Below are 6,355 nucleotides of genomic sequence, written 5' to 3'. Positions count from 1 at the left end.
ATAAAACTTTTTAAAGTAAAAAAAAAAAATCATCTGTAACCAGCGGCCAAGCAGCAGCAACAACAGCCAGCTAAGCAGAATCAAACAACAACAATCAGACCACAGCATAATAAATACAGGAATCGGTGAGTAGGCAGTTTTTTATTTTCCATAAAAATTGTAGAAAATAATAAAACTTTCCACAAAAGTTATATTATTTTTGTAAACTGCGAAATATATATATATATATATATATATATATATATATATGTATATGAATATTGCGGAAATTTTCTTACGGTTCGTTTTCCTGCAAACTTTTTGCAACCAAAAATTGGTAGAAAATATTGCGCTATACCAATAGGCAAAATCCGCCAATAAAATAGATGTATATATGTGATATTTAACCAATATAAATTTGCAGTTTACTTGCCTACTCAAACCCACTGTGCAATAACAACATCAGGAAAAATTCTTCTACAACTGAATTTTCCCCGTTGTTCGCACAGAAGTGGAGCAAGCTCCTAAACACTCAGTCTATTTCCAAAAATCAGTTTAGCATTTCTTGTTCCCCTATGGAGAATCTATCAGATGTTAAGCTGATAAGAACAGATACTACACTTTTTATCTAAGCGTTGGGCCAAGAAGCGATACAGTTCAACTATACTTCCAAGTCGTTTTGGGAACATATATAAAGATTCTAACATCCATACGTATGTATATATTTACATACACGTACAAATAATTTTTTTTGAAGTTGCTTTTCCAGCATTCTTATTCCTCCACTCTGAGAATATCATATGTGCTTACTCACACGTCCAAGTCGCTCTTCCAGCGACATTCTCCCAGCACGTATAGCTACATTAGCAAAGAGAGTGGGTACGGTCGATCAGATTTCTCAACCTCTCTCACCTTAGCAATTTTTTCATCTTTCTTTGCTGCACTCTCGCAACACTACATTCAAGCGCACTCAGCTTGAGTATAAAATGCGACATAAAAGCGACGAAGAAGCAAACCAAAGCAAACTCTGTTTGTAAACTTCTTTGATTCACGTGCATACGTCCGCACAAACAAACATATATACATTCGTTTGTATATTGCGCATGTACATTTGTACTTATTCTAGCGTACAAAACTAAGTTTGAGATATTTTCGTCCCTATAGGAACTTTCCATAAAATACTCATTCAAACTTCAAAGTAAATATTATTTTCTAATATATACATATATCTATATACCAGTAATTTACAAATACACGTTTATTTCCCCACGTAAATATATTCACACGTATATAAAGGGGAGAAGTGTTTGTGATTTTTTTAAATTTATGTTTTTTTTTGTTTTTACAAAACATTATACATGCAATTAAATTCCGCATTTCGCGAATTTAAATCATCTAAGGAACGTCCCGTTGTCCGTGCTTGAATCTATTAAAAAAAAAAAAAAACGCAAACACCGCCACCAATTTAAATTCCCTTTTTTTAATATTTCTCTGGCTCGAAGAGTTTTTCCATCTTCGAACCTTGCGAACGTTCCCTGAGCCTACAAATAATTTATTCGGTTTTTTTGGTGTTTTGGTGAAAACCCAAAAGTTTGCTTAAAATGCCCCTTAGTCCCCCAAAAAATTCTGAAATCGAAACAAAACCAAAAGTTGGTCCAAAAGAAGAAACGGCCAAGGAAAGGGAACCTCCCCCCGCCCAAAATCCAAATCAGTTGACCCATCCGCGCAAAAGTTCATCGCGAAAAGTGACAGTCTCATGAGATACTGTGCAAAATTTAACGAGGCACCGATTCAGGACCACACCGAGTCGTATCTCATGATCAAAGACAAATCACTAGATGATCATTGGGCACGGCTTCAATCGGTTTGCGATCTGATATTTTCGAAACCAGACGAAAGTTTCCCTAAAGGCTTCAAGAGTTCAGTACAAGGCAAACAATGCGCTTGCCTTGATACGTATGAAATGACCAGAGCAAAGATTGCCGATCAAATTTCGTTGATCAAAATGATAGCAACACCGATTCCACCACCCCGCGTGGAACAACCCTCGGCTGAGGCAAATATTTACCTCAAAGTTTAAAGCATGCGACACGGAGACCTTTTATGGTGGCTATGAAGAATGGCCCGCTTTTCGTGATATGTTCACGGCGGTGTACATTAACCACCCAAGCAGTGGCGGATCCAGTCTGCTTTTTGAGGAGGGGGGGGGGGGGCGATTTCAGCCAGTAATTGTTTCTCACAATAGCTGATGTGTTTTGAACAAAGTTCATATCAAGGTATTTTATACGTGAAAATGCAAGACAAAACAATCAGTAAAACGTATAGTAGACCGTTATTTTTTAGGGGTAAATTTATTAGTATTTTTTTGCATTGTTTAATAATTTCATACACATATTTGGTTCCATTTAGTTATTCAAATTAACAATAGTACATCCAATTTTTTGACATCATCTTTATCTTCTGCATAGTTCATATTCACACAGTAAATTTAATTTTATGCTTCCCTTTTTATACTCAGTTGAGCAGAGCTCACAGAGTATATTAAGTTTGATTGGATAACGGTTGGTTGTACATATATAAAGGAATCGAGATAGATATAGACTTCCATATATCAAAATAATCAGGATCGAAAAAAAATTTGATTGAGCCATGTCCGTCCGTCCGTCCGTCCGTCCGTCCGTCCGTCCGTTAACACGATAACTTGAGTAAATTTTGGTACGTAGGTTCCTGAGCACTCATCTCAGATCGCTATTTAAAATGAACGATATCGGACTATAACCACGCCCACTTTTTCGATATCGAAAATTTCGAAAAACCGAAAAAGTGCGATAATTCATTACAAAAGACCGATAAAGCGACGAAACTTGGTAGATGAGTTGAACTTATGACGCAGAATAGAAAATTAATAAAATTTTGGACAATGGGCGTGGCACCGCCCACTTTTAAAAGAAGGTAATTTAAAATTTTGCAAGGTGTAATTTGGCAGTCGTTGAAGATATCATGATGAAATTTGTCAGGAACGTTACTACTATTACTATATGTACGCTTAATAAAAATTAGCAAAATCGGGGAAGGACCACGCCCACTTTTAAAAAAAATTTTTTTTAAAGTAAAATTTTTACAAAAAATTTAATATCTTTACAGTATATAAGAAAATTCTGTCAAAATTCAACTCCAGTAATGATATGGTGCAACAAAATACAAAAATAAAAGAAAATTTCAAAATGGGCGTGGCTCCGCCCTTTTTCATTTAATTTGTCTAGGATACTTTTAACGCCATAAGTCGAACAAAAATTAACCAATCCTTTTGAAATTTGGTAGGGGAGTAGATTTTACGACGTTAACTGTTTTCTGTGGAAATGGAAGAAATCGGTTGATGCCACGCCCAGTTTTTCTACACAGTCGTCCGTCCGTCCGTCCGTCTGTCCGTTAACACGATAACTTGAGTACATTTAGAGGTATCTTCATGAAATTTGGTATATATGTTCCTGGGCGCTCATCTCAGATCGCTATTTAAAATGAACAATATCGGACAATAACCACGCCCAATTTTTCGATATCGAAAATTTCGAAAAATCAAAAAAGTGCGATAATTCATTACCAAATACGCATTAAGCGATGAAACTTGGTAGGTGAGTTGAGCTTATGACGCAGAATAGAAAACTAGTAAAATTTTGGCCATTGGGCGTGGCACCGCCCACTTTTAAATGAAGGTAATTTAGAAGTTTTGCAAGCTGTAATTTGGCAGTCGTTAAAGATATCATGATGAAATTTGGCAGGAACATTACCCTTATTACTTTATGTCTGCTTAATAAAAATTAGCAAAATCGGAGAACGACCACGCCCACTTTTTAAAAAAATTTTTTTTTAAATTCAAATTTTAAAAGAAGAGTTAATATCTTTACAGCATATAAGTAAATTATGCCAACATTCAACTCCAGTAATGATGTGGTGCAACAAATTACAAAAATAAAAGAAAATTTCAAAATGGGCGTGGCTCCGCCCTTTTTCATTTAATTTGTCTAGGATGCTTTTAATGCCATAAGTCGAACAAAAATTAACCAATCCTTGTGAAATTTGGTAGAGGCTTGGCTCCTAGGACGATAACTGTTTTCTGTGAAAAAGGGCGAAATCGGTTGAAGCCACGCCCAGTTTTTATACACAGTCCACCGTCTGTCCTTCCGCTCGGCCGTTAACACAATAACTTGAGCAAAAATCGATATATCTTTACTAAACTTAGCACACGTACTTATCTGAACTCACTTTATCTCGATATAAAAAATGGCCGAAATCCGACCATAACCACGCCCACTTTATCGATATCGAAAATTACGAAAAAAAAATGCCATAATTCTATACCAAATACGAAAAAAGGGATGAAACATTGTAACTGGATTGGTTTATTGACGCAAAATATAACTTTGGAAAAAACATTGTAAAATGGGTGTGACACCTACCATATTAAGTAGAAGAAAATGAAAAAGTTCTACAAGGCGAAATCAACAGCCCTTGGAATCTTGGCAGGAATACTGTTAGTGGTATTCCATATATAAATAAATTAGCAGTACCCGACAGATGATTTTCTGGATCACCTGGTCCACATTTTGGTCGATATCCCGAGAACGCCTTCACATATACATCTAAGGGCCACTCGCTTTTAAAACCCTCATTAATACCTTTAATTTGATATCCATATCGTACAAACACATTCTAGAGTCACCCCTGGCCCACCCTAATGGCGATATCTCGAAAAGGCGTCCACCTATAGACCTAATGCCCACTCCCTATTAAAATGCTCAGTAACACCTTTCGTTTGATACCCATATCGTACAAACATTCTAGAGTCACCCCTGGCCCACCCTAATAGCGATATCTCGAAAAGGCGTCCACCTATAGACCTAATGCCCACTCCCTATTAAAATGCTCAGTAACACCTTTTGTTTGATACCCATATCGTACAAACATTCTAGAGTCACCCCTGGCCCACCCTAATGGCGGTATCTCGAAAAGGCGTCCACCTATAGACCTAATGTCCACTCCCTCTTAAAATGCTCAGTAACACCTTTCGTTTGATACCCATATCGTACAAACATTCTAGAGTCACCCCTGGCCCACCCTAATGGCGATATCTCAAAAAGGCGTCCACCTATAGACCTAATGTCCACTCCCTCTTAAAATGCTCAGTAACACCTTTCGTTTCATATCCATATCGTACAAACATTCTAGAGTCACCCCTGGCCCACCCTAATGGCGATATCTCGAAAAGGCGTCCACCTATAGACCTAATGCCCACTCTCTCTTGAAATGCTCAGTAACACCTTTCGTTTGATACCCATATCGTACAAACATTCTAGAGTCACCCTTGGTCCACCTTTATGGCGACATCTCGAAAAGGCGTCCACCTATTGAACTAAGGATTACTCCCTTTTAAAATACTCATTACCACCTTTCATTTGATACCCATATCGTACAAACACATTCTAGAGTCACCTCTGGCCCACCCTAATGGCGATATCTCGAAAAGTTGTCCACCTATAGACCTAATGCCCACTCCCTCTTAAAATGCTCAGTAACACCTTTCGTTTGATACCCATATCGTACAAACATTCTAGAGTCACCCCTGGCCCACCCTAATGGCGATTTCTCGAAAAGGCGTCCACCTATAGACCTAATGCCCACTCCCTCTTAAAATGCTCAGTAACACCTTTCGTTTGATACCCATATCGTACAAACACATTCTAGAGTCACCCCTGCCCACCCTAATGACGATATCTCGAAAAGGCGTCCACCTATAGACCTCATGCCCACTCCCTCTTAAAATGCTCAGTAACACCTTTCGTTTGATATGGCGATATCTCTAAACGGCGTCGACCTATGGAACTAAGGATCACTCCTTTTCAAAATACTCATTAACAGCTTTCGTTCGATACCCATATCGTACAAACATATTCTAGAGTCACCCCTGGTCCACCTTTATGGCGATTTCTCGAAAAGGCGTTCACCTATAGAACTAAAGCCCATTCCCTTTTAAAATACTCATTACCACCTTTCATTTGATACCCATATCCTACAAACACATTCTAGAGTCACCCCTAATCCACCTTAATGGCGATATCTCGAAAAGGCGTCCACCGATAGACCTAAGGCCCACTCCCTCTTAAAATGCTCAGTAACACCTTTCATTTGATACCCATATCGTACAAACAAATTCTAGAGTCAGCCCTGGTCCACCTTTATGGCGATATCCCTAAATGGCGTCCATCAATAGAACTATGGCCTACTCTCTCTTAAAATACTCTTTAATACCTTCCATTTGATACACATGTCATACAACCACATTCCAGGGTTACCCTAGGTCCATTTTCCTACATGGTGA

At 38.0% G+C, this 6,355-nt stretch overlaps 1 non-coding gene across 1 annotated transcript; it reads right to left on the bottom strand.

Annotated features, from left to right (window-relative positions):
• Nucleotides 1-428: 428 nt before the first annotated feature.
• On the bottom strand, nucleotides 429-631 carry LOC137235585 (U2 spliceosomal RNA). Its single transcript, XR_010947997.1, has one exon. It is a non-coding gene; the product is annotated as a U2 spliceosomal RNA (small nuclear RNA).
• Between the last annotated feature and the right edge of the window lie 5,724 nt (nucleotides 632-6,355).

Source organism: Eurosta solidaginis, chromosome X (assembly GCF_040869045.1).
Source record: "Eurosta solidaginis isolate ZX-2024a chromosome X, ASM4086904v1, whole genome shotgun sequence".
NCBI lineage: Eukaryota > Metazoa > Arthropoda > Insecta > Diptera > Tephritidae > Eurosta > Eurosta solidaginis.
Note: the sequence above shows the minus strand (reverse complement) of the source record. Positions and strands in the feature narration are given on the sequence as shown.